Raw genomic sequence first — 15,686 nt, forward strand, 5'->3', positions numbered from 1 at the left:
TGTTATAATTAAAGTCTTCCTAAAACTATATTTCCCTAACCACATACTATAAGAAGACATTGGTCCTAGAATATATTTGTAGATATGCCTCTTAAAAGAATCCAAAATGAAATGAATGAAAGTTGCTCAATCATGTCTGACTCTTCACAACCCCATGGACTATACAGTTTATGGAATTCTCCAGGCCAGAATGCTGGAATGAGTAGCCTTTCCCTTCTCTAGGGAATCAAACCCAGGTCTCCCACATTGCAGGTGAATTCTTTACCAACTGAGCTACAGGGAAGCCTAATTTTTCAATCCAATGTTTCAATAAATAAAAGAATCCAGTGTTTCAATAAAACTGATAAACCTGGTATACTCTAGATTTTTCTTAGTGAGCCGACACTAAGGAGCCATAGGAGATCCTTCAATTTAAAAGCTATTTTAATTTTTTTTTAATAAAACTTACTTGAGTAGTGATAAATACATCCTTCCATAATAAAATAGAACCACATTTCGTAATTTGAGAAATAATATTAAAGGTGAAAGTGTTAGTCATTCTTGTTTGACTCTTTGCGACCCCGTGGAATGTAGCCCACAAGGTTCCCCTGCCCATGGAATTCTCCAAAAAATCAACCAAAAGTCACAACCTCAACCTCTCTAACTTCCTAGGTCTTTGATTTTACCAGACACCTCATAATCTAGTCAAAGATATGTCTCCGTTCTGTAATAAAAGGAAGCTAAAGTAGCAATAAGTAGAAAGTCTAGACAGGGGAAGTATTTTACAGCCAGAAAACAAAACAGAACAGAAAAAGGAAAGGAAAAAAAAAAGAAAGAAAGAAGAGGGAAATGAAAGGTAATAGAATAAGTGTTAGTCACTCAGTTGTGTCTGACTTTTTGCAACCCCATGGACTGTAGCTCCCCAGGCTCCTCTGTCCATGTATCTATTAATACAATGCTTGTGGAGTCATATAAGCTGGAATACATCAGATCCCTCTGTCTCATTATTTTGTGTTCTGCCAGAACTCTAAACCTTTCTAGATGCTTTAGGGAATTCAGTGTGCCTCACATAATTTTACTATTACTCATCTTCGGCTCTTCTGCTTCAGCCATCTGGTACCAGCATACTGAATGAGAGTGTGGATCATTTGCCCAGGTGTTATTTTCAAGTGGTCCTCCAAGCTGCAGGTGTCTGAGGTGCCAAATGAAAAGGCATTCATCATTGCCCAGAAATGGGAGGAGTCTCTCTCCTTGTCTTGTACCATAGGGTCACCCACACCCTGAAGCAAAACATGTTACCTAAACTCTAGGCTACCCACCCACTCAGCCTCCATCTCCAATCATGACAACTTACATAGCTCTTTTCTCTGCTGGGCTCAGTGCTAGTCACTAGAACTCAGTAGACAATAAATGCCATGGTTTGGGTTTTTTTGCTTTTTACAGATTTCAGATGTTGAATGAAGGTATGTCCTCTCCAGACTCTAGTGCTCTAGTGAATCTACTCACGCAAATAGATGACTTGGGCCTCACCATTCTCATCAGACACTATAAACATCTGAATCTCTGTTTAACCTTAGCTACCAAAAATAAACAAATAAATGAAAGGGCAGAGGCACAGCAGCAGTCTTATCCTACCTGGATATCTGGAGATACATGAGTATATGAAGATACGTATGTACATAAATATAAATACACCCTCTCATATTTGCTACATCTGGCTCAATGTTACTGAAAATACAGAATAAGTTGGGAGATGAGAGGTAATCCTAGACTGTCTTGCAATGATCATATTCCTCATGCTCTCAAGTGAAGATGAGTGCACCGCAGGTAATGGACATCTGGGTACCAAAATGCAATAGTATGACTTAGAGGCATCTTTCATCACAATAGGGATAGATGTGATTCATAAGTGTGAGTGACAGTATTTCATTATGTGAATTAATCATAGTCATTCCCCCCAATGATGAACATTTCAACTGTTTCTATATTTTACTATAATAAAAATAAATATAAGCAATGACAATAGCTATTTTTAAACATTGGGTCATTTTCCTCAGTGTAGGTAATTACAGGCAGGACAGCTGTTTTAAAGATGAGGGAGGGAGGTGGGAGGGAGGTTCAGGATGGGGAACAAGTGTATACCCGTGGCGGATTCATGTTGATGTATGGCAAAACCAATACAATATTGTAAAGTAATTAACTTTCAATTAAAATAAATAAATTTATATTAAAAAATAAAATAAAAAATAAATAAATAATTTAAAGATTATGTATGAATATAATTACACTTAGACACATATTGTTGGGCTTCCCAGGTGGCGCTAGTGGTAAGGAACTTGCCTGCCAATGCAGGAGACATAAGAGATATAGGTTCGATCCCTGGGTCAGGAAGATTCCCTGGAAGAAGGCATGGCAACCCACTCCAGTATTCTTCCCTGGAGAATCTCATAGACAGAGGAGCCAGGCAGGCTATAGTCCACAGGGTCACAAAGAGTGGGACCCAACTGAAGTGACTTAGCCTGCATGCACATATACAGATAGCTAAACTACTTTGTCCTTATTTTTATTTATATTTCAATGTAACAAACTTTCAAAAATAGGGTTAATATTCTTTTCTTGAGATATAGACTCATTATCTCAACATCATTTTGCAAGATAACCACTAACTATACTTTTCGAGAATATTACAAATATTCAAACTTTAAACATTATTGAAACTTTTAGAATGAAATGAACTTTGTCTTAACCTTATGAAAAAAAAATAAAGCCATTTTAAGAAGATCATTGAAATCTGGATTAAAATATCAATATTTCTACTGTCAAATAGAGTTTTAATCTAGTAAAATATCATGGACTTAATTTGCAACTTGCCCTTTTTCATTTGAAGATGCTTTATTTTCATTTGTCCCTTCAGCCTAGTACGGTCACTGGCTACATGGCCATGACCATGTGGCTTTGCTGCCCTCTAGCATAGTATAAAATGCCGCCATTGGTATTATGAAGTAAATATACCTTTGTGTATATGCAAACATACAAAATGCAATTTATGTGCATTTTGATGTGCATCTTAACCTAGTTAAAATCATGTTGCTCCACTAGGACTAGAGTCATGAAGTTAATGCTCTGGGCAGTGACAAAGGGGCCGAGGACTGCACAGCACAGAACTCCAAACCCCTGCCTGTCAGGCCTGTGCCATTAACCCTCTGGCTAAGTGAAGTCCCAACTAAAGAAAGCTTCCGAATCAAGGCAGGGAATCCAACTTTCACGCCCAGGAAAATTAACTGTTAGTGCTACTCAGCTTGCAAATGTGACAATAATGACTTGTTCATGCAATGTACTATATGCACTTGTAAAATGCATCAATTCTCCAGCTCTCACCTTCATGAAGTATATAGGGCAGTTATTGTTTTGTGCTTTTAGTAATTCTCACATCTCTCACTTACTCTTTTCAGTCTCTTTGTCAAATTCTCTAATTCTTTGCTGCCCAGTCTGTCTCATCAATATTCACATCTGTAAGAAGTCAGTTCAGCAAAACACTTACTCTATGGGGTTTCTATTAATCGTAAATTGTAAGACATGATCCCAAAGCAGAAGGAGTCACAGCCCAACAGAAGGTGGACAATCGAGCCTGTGATAAAAGTGTGTGAACAGTGTGTTTCAGTGGCGCTTCTTTCATGAGCCATAGAGCCTCAAGTCTCTACTCCTGAGGAGATAACATCTGAGCCAAATCCTTACGAGGGAGATAGAGTTTGCTGGTTTCTGAGCCATAACAAACAGTAGTTGTCATGGCAAGAAAAGATGCAACAGGAGTAAGGGAGTCCAAGCATTCTGATAGCAATGTGAAGTGTGACACCTGAGAGACAAAATGAGGCTGGTGTTTACTTTGGTTCAAGGCCTCTGAGGTGTGTGTGTGACGAGGAAGGTTTCTAAGCCATGAGTGCCACGTTGCTTGCATTTTAAGCAGATCGTGTGTACAGTCGTTATGGACAACAAAATGGAGCATAAAACCTTCGTGCAGACGAACCACTGCAATCAGATCATCGTAAAAGTGAAACCTAGATGTTACAAGAATCCAAGCAAGGGCTGTGGCAGCAGAGCCAGACATCAGGGGTCAATGCGAGAAGTGTTTAGAAGGTAAATACAAAAAGACTAAATTAGATGGTATCAGGGAGACAACAGAAAGAGGGTATGTGAGGGAGCTATAAACACATTGAAAATAAAACTCAGAAAGTCTGCGATCCTCCCACTTCCGCACTGCCAGCAGCAGGAAATACACTGGACTATAAATGAAGCTGCCAACCAGATATTTAAATACATCACAGGTACCTTACCTTCAAAATATCCAATAAACCCTTCAAATGTTCTTTCTCTTACTTCTCTGTCCTGGCTGAGGGACTTCCATTTTCTCTTTATAAACATTAAAATCTCAGGTCTCTTAATTGTTTTTACTAGCAGAATAAGAGAATGGAAATAATCAAGGCCTAGGATTTTAACTTTAATTCAGCACCAAGTCCCACAGACTCTATCTCTTAAATATGTCTTGACTTTATCTTCTTAGAGCGGCTTCCAGTCTCAGAGCCTTAGTTCAAACTACTCAGACTACAACTGTTTGCTAATTTGTCTTCTTGCCTACATTCATCCCTTCTAGTAAATCCTTCAAATTGTTGTCAGACAGTTATCTCTAAAATTTAACTAGGACTTGTTGTCACACTTGTGTTAAAACTCTTGAATCTCTTCCTAATACTCAAACGTCTAAAACATTGTGTTTTCATCCCAAAACCTAATGAGTTCAAACTCTTTAAAATGGCTAGTAAGATCCTTGGTAGTCTTAACTACAGTGTGAATCTGCAGTCTCAGACTCCTCTGAAATTGGTGAATCACACACAAAAAAATCCAAAATACAAGCCACGCTTCACAGTGAATATGCTGCTCATTTTGTCCCTTCAGTCCTCCTCCATCCTTTGAATTTGTGATGAGCTCCCAATGCCATTCTCTACTTAGCTGAAGCATTGTTTTTCTGTGGTACACTCTTCTCATCACTCTGTGATATTCTCTTCTCATGTGACACAGAACACATTCAATCATATGCTCTGTAGCATTCTTCAGACCCCCTTATTGCACATTCACCAGAGCAGGTTGCAATGATTGTTTTACATATATCCCTGCTAGATGATGAACTCCCTACAGTAAGAACTATGTCTTCATCTTTGAAGCAGCATCACCTAGAAGAGGGGACTGTCTCACACATAACACTTAGAAACTCTTATTAGTTGAATGAGTGATCACACGGCTAACAACTGTATATACAGTGGATCTTGATGTGATTTGCAAAACAATATTCAACATACCATTTTGAAGGGGCACCTATATTATTTTGGTCTGTAATGAGCACAGGCATGTGCATGCTAAGTCACTTCAGTCGTGCCCGACTCTTTGTAACCCCACAGACTGTAACCTACCAGGCTCCTCCTTCTCCAGGCAAGAATACTGGAATGTGTTGCCATGCCCTCCTCCAAGGGATCCTCTCAACCAAGGGATCAAACCCCTGTCTCTTATGTCCCCTGCATTGGCAGGCGGGGTCTTTACCACTAGGGCCACCTGGACACGGTGTTGAATAAATGACCAAAGATTTTATTTCTTTTGAACAATCATTGTGTAAAATCAAACCCCTCTGACAGACTACTTTTATTTCAAAGCATCTGTGAGCTAAGGCATTATAAATGAATTAAGCCTCCATCTAGAGTTTCATCCTCCACAATCCCAGCAAGAAAATACAACTTATAAATGTACATATAGTTTAAATTTCACTCAGTTACCTATTTACATAAACTTCCTTTACAAGAACATCACAAATGAATTTGAGCCACAAAAATATAGATAGTTTTATCCCAAAACCTAGGTCCATAAAATCTGGGTCGTTGGTTGCCATGTTCACTGCGTGGGATTTTCAAGGTTGTCACTTTCAATAAATGGCCTCTTGTATTTCACCCTTATCTATTTTATATCTTATGTCCTAATGCGGCACAAGTCAAAGAAATAGTAATTAAGCTTGTTCTGATAAGCTATTTGCATAGTGAGCTGTTAATCTGCATATCATCTGAAATAAAAAGAATTTCCATGACTTAAGGGCAGCCATAGAATTTATATTAATAGTCTTAGAAACATGATTATTGATACTTCAGGCAATGCAGATGTCTTAGATTGTTTATATTAAAGTTCTGATGCATAGTTCCACCTGGCCTTATATTTGATCTGTTTCAGCAATAACAAATATATCCACCAATCTTAACATTTGGCTGAATAATCTGAGTTGTAATTTACCCTATTTGGTTCTGTAACATTGTCCTAAGTCATCGCTTTCTCCCTCTGGCATCACAGCAACCTCATTTCTCTCCACATGATATTAATACTCACAGACAGGCATTTGTAGGATTTACAGCTCATTTCCTTTCTATTACCATTTGCCTTGTGTCTTTTTTTCTTAATCTTCACTCATTTTTGTGTATCTTTTCCCATCTGAGGTGCAATTCTAGGATGCTAAGATTTTAAATCTTCCCAACATGCTAATCCAATCTTAAAAAGTCTGTCCTTCTGTTTTTGAAATCCCCACTCCGTGAAGAAGCCATATCAATTATTCTTTCAAATCCTAATTCTTATTAATCTCTTTTCTTCATCAACTTTATTTCATATTTTTCATTTATGATAGTAAAAACATCTCAGAAAAAAAATTCTTTATTTTGTTTCTTTTTTTCCTCTGGATTTTCTAGACTCTTTTTGGTGAATAATAGAGTAGTTTTTCTGTGTCCTTCTCCCAGTGTCAGCCCCATCTTTTCCCCTTCAGTTTTCAGAGTTTCTTATAGCCTACTTGAACTCATTACTTTTAGTAGATCTTCATTTTGGAGGGATAATTCCATGAGAAATTCCAGAATATCTAACAGACAATGAATACTCATCATATAGATATTAACTAAAATAAAGTAACCACGGGTTTTCTTAATTGAGATCCACAGGAAGAGATATCTGAATAAATATTTGTCAAGTGTAATAAAAATGTGTGATGTGAGAGCTATGAGTTTCAGTTTTATTTGCCAACATAATGAGGACTACAGCCTTCCCTGGTGGCTCAGACGGTAAAGCATCTGTCTACGATGCTGGAGACCCAGGTTCGATCCCTGGGTTGGGAAGATGCCTTGGAGAAGGAAATGGCCATCCACTCCAGTACTATTGCCTAGAAAATCCCATGGACAGAGGAGCCTGGTAGGCTACAGTCCATGGGGTCGCAAAGAGTCAGACACGACTGAGCAACTTCATGTTGAGACTGCCTGCCAGAGGGTTCTGAGGAACTGCTCCCAAGAGGTGGATGGAAGTTAGTACATACATGGCTTTGTTGAAGGAGTACATGCACACAAGCACACAGCTCTGTGGAAGGTTACTGACAGTCACAAGCAATGGACACCTCAGTTAATGACTTCAGAGTTTTCTTAGTAGAAGAAGATGTAAGAACCGAAGTTCGTAAAAAATCTCCTGAAATATTTCTAATTAACTAAGGGCCTGTTTTGCCTCTATTCCCAGAGCACAAAGTGCCTCATTCTGATTTTTTTGCCCTGAATTCCTTTCAAAATGTGTTGTAGGTCAGTGACTGCAGTGCCTAATGACATGATTCTTATAGAACTGGATAGTGGGCAATATTATCTTATAATATTATTATTCACATGTACATGAAATTGTGTATATAACAAAAAAAACCACTATTGGAATTCAGAATGAAAACTTTAAAAATGTACAATGTTATATGTATTTTTAAATCGACTTTGTAAATACTCCTTCTTAAATTTTCAAGGTTGAAAATATTACACCCTTGACTTTCAAAGGCTTTCTAGTAAAGTGCACATTTTCTGTGAAAGCTGAATCATCTTTTTCACCATCTTTATATAATGTACTGAACTTTACATAACAAATGATGGATTAAGCTCAATTCAATGTCGTACCTAAGATGGTTTTATTCTTAGAAGAACTAATGTTTTCTTCAAGTTTATAGATACCAATGTCTCAGCTTAAATACTTCAATTAATGTCACTTTCAGAGAGTTCTAGGGACTCAGATTTTCCTTGACCACAGTTAAATATATTTTGAATCTGAATGATTCACTAGATGCTACTTTACCAGGTTTTATGAAGAATTTTTTGAATATTAAGATTCACAGTGAAAAATTTTTATTGACCTTATTACAGGATTTGCCAAAAGCACCTCCTCCTTGACTGTCTCTCTTTTTCTGTAAAAAAGACAAAATAGCTCTTTACAACAAAGTTGTCCTTATCGTGAATAGCATACTCCTCAGTCAATTAAATAAGAAGAAAGAGGAAGAAGGAGGAGAAAGCACATTTCTTACAAGCGCATTGATTACTTTTTTGGAGTCTTATTTTATTTAGCATTCAGATTACATTGTTATAGCTAATTCTTCAAACCCTTGAGCAGATTTCTTTTAACTAAAACCAAATGCACTTATTTAGTTTTGCTCAAAATTGTAGAATGGAAATAAATATAAGCTGTAGACACTAAGTTTTTAGTAATTAAACACATTTTTGGAGGTGAGGGATGGTAAGTGTGGTGCCCAGTCAGTGAATACTAGCCGTAATTACAAAAGAGACTGCTAACTACCCACAAACTAATTCATAGCGTGTATGACATAAATAAAGATTCTTTGGTTTGTGTTTGGGTCCTCAATCTTGGAGGACAGATATATTGACTTGATCACCTCAGGAATGCTGAATGAGCCTAATTAAACCTGAGGCATACATATTTATCAAAATCTGAATATATGAATGTATAGGAAGAAATATGACTATCAAGTGAGTCAGATATTCATATCAGTAGAGCTATTTTCAGTTTCTCATTTAAGAAAAACCATGAAAAGCCAAATAATTATATTATTTGATAATCCAGAAACTGGCCTGAGACTTGACCCAATAAGTAATGTGATGTTAATGCTTAGCTACCCTGAGGTCTGATAATCTGATTTCTCGACATGCATCAGAGAAATATATCATTAAATATATAAAGAGACTGAATATTTGCATCAGCATTTTAATGTATTCTTACTCCTGGAAAATACTGGGAAAGAATTTGAGAAAATCTCACTATCACCGTTACCTTCTACCCTACCCTGGTTTCTTCATGTGTGTGTTTTAACTCATTTTACTTTAATGGGCCTTTTATTTATACAAAAATTTGTAATATAATACTGCCAAATTTCTTGGAGTTTTCAAAATAGAAATTACTCCACCATAGTGTTCTATCCTCTCATACTTGTCTGAACTCTTCTCTCTCTCTCTCTGTATAACTTGATCTCTCACATGTCATAATTGAACTCTTAGACACGTGGGGAATCTTGCCTGTATTAATCCTCCAACAATGAAAATATTTTAAAAATAAGACTGGGTCATTATATTGTTAACAATGACACTCTCATGTGTGTTGGAGGTTGTTTAACAACAGAATTAGAAAAGTCTCCTGCTCAAGACTTCTTGCTAGTTGGGAGATTCCCTCATGGGTAAAGCAAGGACTAAGGCTTTCCAGGTGGCGCTAGTGGTAAAGAACCTGCCTGCCAAAGCAGGAGACACAAGAGATTTGGGTTGATCCCTGGTTGGGGAAGATCCCCCGGAGGAGGAAATGGCAACCCACTCCAGCATTCTTGCCAAGATAATCCCATGGACAGAGGAGCAGAGGAGCCTGGCATTGGGTCACAAAGAGTCAGACACAACTGAGCTGAGCATCTGAGCACAGGCTTTCTCAAGAGTTGGTTCTACAACCAGGACATCTGGACTCTTAAATCAACTCTTACATCGACTCTTACGGGAGCTGCGTAAAGATCTCAATCCTTGTGAAGGGAAAGGAATCTTTCTTCTTCTCATTCTGGATAAAGTTACAAGAAAATTTAAGACCCATTTTTCTATTCTGGATATTAAGTGATTAAAATTTTACACTGATGATTAAATCAAAAAGTAATATATTTTTTTATTTTGACTAAATATGTGTTGGGAAGTAGAATAATTAAGGTATATAAATATCCTCAGTGAAGTGAAGTTGCTCAGTCATGTCTGACTCTTCGCGACCCCATGGATTATAGCCCACCAGGCTCCTCCATCCATGGGATTCTCCAGGCAAGAGTACTGGAGTGGGTTGCCATTTCCTTCTCCAAGGGATCTTCCTGACCCAGGTCTCCCACATTGTAGGCAGATGCTTTACCATCTGAGCCACCAGGGAAGTCCTATAAATATCCTAAGACGAACCAAATTAAACATTTTTAAATGAGAAATATATTTGGCATTAAAATACTTGAAAATTAGTAGAAATCTTTATTCATACTTTCTAATATACGTCAGACTTAAATGGAATGAAATATCGTATGCCTAATTGTTGTCTTTGTTGTCCAGTCGCTAAATCGTGTCTCACTCTTTGTGACCCCACAGACTGCAACATGCCAGGCTTCCCTGTCCTTCGCTGTCTGCCGGAGTTTCCTCAAATTCATGCCCACTGAGTCGGTGATGCTATCTAACCATCTCATCCTTGTCGCCCCCTTCTCATTTTGCCTTCAATCTTTCCCAGCATCAGGGTCTTTCTGAAGAGTTGGCTTTTTGCATCAGGTGGCCAAAGTACTGGAGATACAGCTTCAGCATCAGTCCTTTCAAAGTATACAATGAAAAAATCAATATACCTACAGAATCTACATACATTTTCTACCTAAGGAAAAATTAAAATAAAATTGTGTGGGATTTTTTAGGTTTAGGGAGGCAGTGGGAGGTGAAAAGCAGGATCTTCAACGTTCACTCTATTTGTGGTGCTAAAGAGGAGTATTGCCACTAGAGGGCAGTGTTTGACTGAAAAATAAAATAACCATACAATTCCTTGAAGACAAAGTTATTTATCGACAGTATACATCTTGTCAATAAATAACATGAGCTTCATCACTGACCTTACTTAATTTTCCTCTGTTTTTGTGAGTTTTATTTGATGCCTATAGCATCTGTGATCCAAAGATGTGGTTACTAAGCAGGTATGTTTTGTGTAGGCAGACTTATTCCTCTTCTTTAAAGCTGTTGCTCTCTCTGGCTTGGCACTCCTTACCTTTGACATTCACATAAGTTCAACCAAGAAATAATGCCTCAGGTTGCTATCACAAACCATACACTTTGATCTTTTCTTGTATATATCTGAAGCAGGTACAGTCCTTCTCCAAGCATTAGTGGGCCTTATAATGCCCCCAAAACCATTTAGGACCTCCTGTGATTGTCCCACAGGAGGGACAATCAAATCCGACTTTGATTCTATCATTGCTCATTTCTTTCACCCCAAACCCATGTTTTATAATCTCATAGTTTATTTATTGCTAATAAATTGGTGTACCTGCATGTGAATTTAACAAGGACTAAAATGATTGATAGATATGATAGAGTGCCTGAAGAACTATGGACAGAGGTTCGTGACATGGTGCAGAAGGCAGTGATTAAGACCATCCCCAAGAAAACGAAATGCAAAAAGACAAAATGGTTGTCTGAGGAGGCCTTACAAAGAGCTGAGAAATGAAGAGAAGCTAAAGACAAAGGAGAAAAGGAAAGATATACCCACTTGAATGCAGGGTTCCAAAGAATACCAAGGAGAGATAAGAAAGCCTCCCTCAGTTATCAATGCAAAGAAATAGAGGAAAGCAATGGAATGAAAAGACTAGAGATCTCTTCAAGAAAATCAGAGATACCAGGGGAACATTTCATGCAAAGATGGGCACAATAAAGGACAGAAATGGTATGGACCTAACAGAAGCAGACGATATTAAGAAGAGGTGGCAAGAATACACAGAAGAGCTATACAAAAAAGATTTTCATGACCCAGATAACCAAGATGGGTGATCACTCACCTAGAGCCAGACATCCTGGAGTCTGAAGTCAAGTGGGCCTTAGGAAGCATCACTACGAACAAAGCTAGTGAAAGTGAAGGAATTCCAGTTGAGCTATTTCAAATCCTAAAAGATGCTGCTGTGAAAATGCTGCACTCATTTTGCCAGCAAATTTGGAAAACTCAGCAGTGGCCACAGGACTGGAAAAGGTCAGGTTCCATTGCAATCCCAAAGAAAGAAAATGCCAAAGAATGTTCAAACTACCACACAATTGCACTCATCTCACATGCTAGCAAAGTAAACCTCAAAATTCTCCAAGCCAGGCTTCAACAGTACATGAACTGAGAACTTCCAAATGTTCAAGCTGGATTTAGAAAAGGCAGAGGAACCAGAGATCAAATGGCCAACATCTGTTGGATCATCAAAAAAGCATGAGAGTTCCAGAAAAACATGTACTTTTGTCTTTTTGACTATGCCAAAGCTTTTGACTGTGGATCACTACAAACTGTGGAAAATTCTTAAAGAGATGGGAATACCAGACCACCTTCCCTGCCTCCTGAGAAATCTGTATGCAAGTCAAGAAGCAGCAGTTAGAACCTGCCATGGAACAACGGACTTATTCCAAATTAGGAAAGGAAGAAGTCAAGGCCGTATACTGTCACCCTGCTTATTTAGCTTCAATGCAGAGTACATCATGAGAAACGCTGGGCTGGATGAAGCACAAGCTGGAATCAAGTTTGCCGGGAGAAATATCAAAAACCTCAGATATGCAGATGATATCACCCTTATGGCACAAAGCAGAGAGGAACTAGAGAGGCTCTTGGTGAAAGTGAAAGTGGAGAGTGAAAAGGCTGGTTTAAAACTCAACATTCAGAAAACTAAGATCATGGCATCCGGTCCCATCACCTCTTGCCAAATAGATGGGGAAACAGTGGAAACAGTGACAGACTTTGTTTTGGGGGCTCCAAAATCACTGCAGATGGTGAATTCAGCCATGAAATTAAAAGATTCTTGCTCCTTGGAAGAAAAATTTGACAAACCTAGACAAGATATTAAAAATCAGAGACATTACTTTGCCAACAAAGGTCTGTCTAGTCAAAGCTATGGTTTCTCCAGTAGTCATGTATAGATGTGAGAGTTGGACCACAAAGAAAGCTGAAAGCTGAAGAAATAATGCTTTTGAACTGTGGTATTGGAGAAGACTCTTGAGAGTCCTTTGGACTGCAAGGAGATCCAACCAGTCAATCATAAAGGAAATCAGTCCTGTATAATCTTTGGAATGACTGATGCTGAAGCTGAAGCTCCAATACTTTGGCCACGTGATTTGAAGGACTGACTCATTGGAAAAGACCCTGATGATGGGAAAGATTGAAGGCAGGAGGAGAAGGGGATGACAGCGGATGAGATGGTTGGATAGCATCACCCACTCAATGGACATGAGTTTGAGCAAGCTCCAGGAGTTGGTGATGGACAGGAAAGCTTGGTGTGCTGCAGTTCATGGGGTCGCAAAGAGTCAGACACAACTGAACGACTGAACTGAAATGAACTGAAAATAATCTGATGCTTCTTCAAATGCATTTTCATGTTAGAATTCATTCTTGTTAATGACTAATAATATATTTATTTAGTATTTGCATTTTATTTGACAATCTCTCACTAATATTTTAAAATGTTGTCCATGTGCCTAGCACTGCAAGTGTAAGTTGATCCTGAATTTATTCCTGTAAGTACTACAATTATTTCCAATTTATAGTTCAAGTTAGGGATAAGGGTATATTTTTCAACATTTAGACAGTTAAGAACCATGAGGTACTATTCTTTGGCTAATTTGAGATCATTGTGCAAATAAGTGGCAGAACTAGTTCCTGACACTAGAGTTGGAAATGCCTACCTCTCAGGTTTTCTGTAAATGTCAACTTCAGTCATCTAAACTGAAGCCCATGGGGACCTCTGAAGTGCTAGGCAGGTATTAGGTATAGGAATACTTAAACATTAAGTCCTGTCCATGGACTCATGCTTACTAGATCAATTAATTAGTTCGTCAAATATGTAACTTATTGTCAGGACTTGAGGGTACAAAAATGACTAAAATTTAACTCCTCAAGGCATGTTAATAACACATGGAAACCCAAGGAGGAGATTGTCCTTTTTGTGATAATCTTAACGAGGTAAAACAGAATAACTGTTCACACATCAAATACCTCATGTACTCAAGCGCCAATTTGAAGACGGAAGTTGTACTGAACGCAGACATACTGCTTTCTGACTGGAAATGAAAAGCCACACAAGACAGCCGTCTTTTCTGAGGCTGAGAGTAAGTAGTCGCAGCTAGAAATGCAAATTAAAACAACGGGAAATCACCATATACATATTAAAATGGCTAAAATAAAATGTATTAACAACACCAAATACCAACAAAGATGCGGAGAAAGTGGCTCTCTCATACATTATTGGTATGAATGCAAACTGGCACAGCAATCCTTGAAAGTCAGTTAATACTTTCTTAAAAACTAGGCATGCAACTACCATATGAACTAGAAATTGTACTCCTAAGCATTTATCACAGAGAGTTAAACACTGAAAACCTGTTCACAAATGTCTATAGAAACATTATTATTACTAGCCCCAAAATGGTAGTAATTCAGATGTCATTCAGTAGGTAAGTACCTCAACAAACTCATGGATCTAGAGTACAACTTAGCAACAAAAAGGAACAAAATACTGACATAAACACAAGCAACAATCTGTATGAATTTCCAAAGAGACACTCCATGAGAAAAAAAAAAGCAGTTCACAAAAGTTTAAATAATTATTCCATTTATACTGGAAGTAACAAGTTATAGAAATGAGGGACAGATTACTAATAAGGGTTGTTGCTGCTGCTGCTAAGTTGCTTCAGTCGTGTCCGACTCTGTGCGATCCCATAGACGGCAGCCCACCAGGCTCCACCGTCCCTGGGATTCTCCAGGCAGGAACACTGGAGTGGGTTGCCATTTCCTTCTCCAATGCAGGAAAGTGAAAAGTGAAAGTGAAGCCGCTCAGTCGTATCCGACTCTCAGCGACCTCATGGACTGCAGCCTACCAGGCTCCTCTGTCCATGAGATTTTCCAGGCAAGAGTACTGGAGTGGGGTGCCATTGCCTTCTCCGACTAATAAGGGTTAATAATGGGTTAATCAGGGGATGGGAGATGGACAGGGGGTGGATGAGAAGAAAGTGGATGTGACTCTACAACAGCAACATAAAGGATACTCCTTGGTGACGGAACGTGCTCTGTCTTGATTCCACTGACATCACACAACACCGGTTGTGATAAAACACTAAAGTTCTGCAAGACGTTACCATTAGGTGTAACTGGTAAGGGCCACATGGAATCTCAAGTATTCCTTACAACTGCACACAAACATACAAGTATCTGAAAAATAAAAAGATTAATTAGAAACAAAAAATTAACTGGTCTGGGTATTTCTTATCAGAACCCTCTCTCTTGGGTAAGAGAAACTCACATTACATAGAAAACAAGGACTATCTCAGAGTAGGAAAGATGAAGGTAAGAATTGAAGGGAAAGCTGTGAAAGTGCCAGTTCCTGGGGAACAGAAAAAGGAATCAGTGTAAACTAGAAAGGGGATGTGTCGTCAAGATGACAGATGTTTCCAGACTAGACCACCTCTCCTTCAATGGAGGAGACCAGACCTCAGAAAGGGACAGTGCCCTGATGCTCACTGGGAAGCTCAGGACAAGACACTGGGACTGAGGTTCTGAGGAGGTTCCTGAGCCTAAACTGGGAGCAGAGAAAAGCCAGCAAAAGCTTCCAAAGG

The 15,686-nt window shown here is 38.5% G+C and overlaps 1 non-coding gene across 1 annotated transcript; it reads left to right on the forward strand.

Annotated features, from left to right (window-relative positions):
- The first annotated feature begins 7,091 nt into the window (after positions 1–7,091).
- TRNAR-ACG (transfer RNA arginine (anticodon ACG)) lies at positions 7,092–7,163 on the forward strand. The gene has a single exon. It is a non-coding gene; the product is annotated as a tRNA-Arg (tRNA).
- Positions 7,164–15,686: the final 8,523 nt, after the last annotated feature.

Source organism: Bos javanicus, chromosome 6 (genome assembly GCF_032452875.1).
Source record: "Bos javanicus breed banteng chromosome 6, ARS-OSU_banteng_1.0, whole genome shotgun sequence".
NCBI classification, from domain to species: Eukaryota; Metazoa; Chordata; class Mammalia; order Artiodactyla; family Bovidae; genus Bos; species Bos javanicus.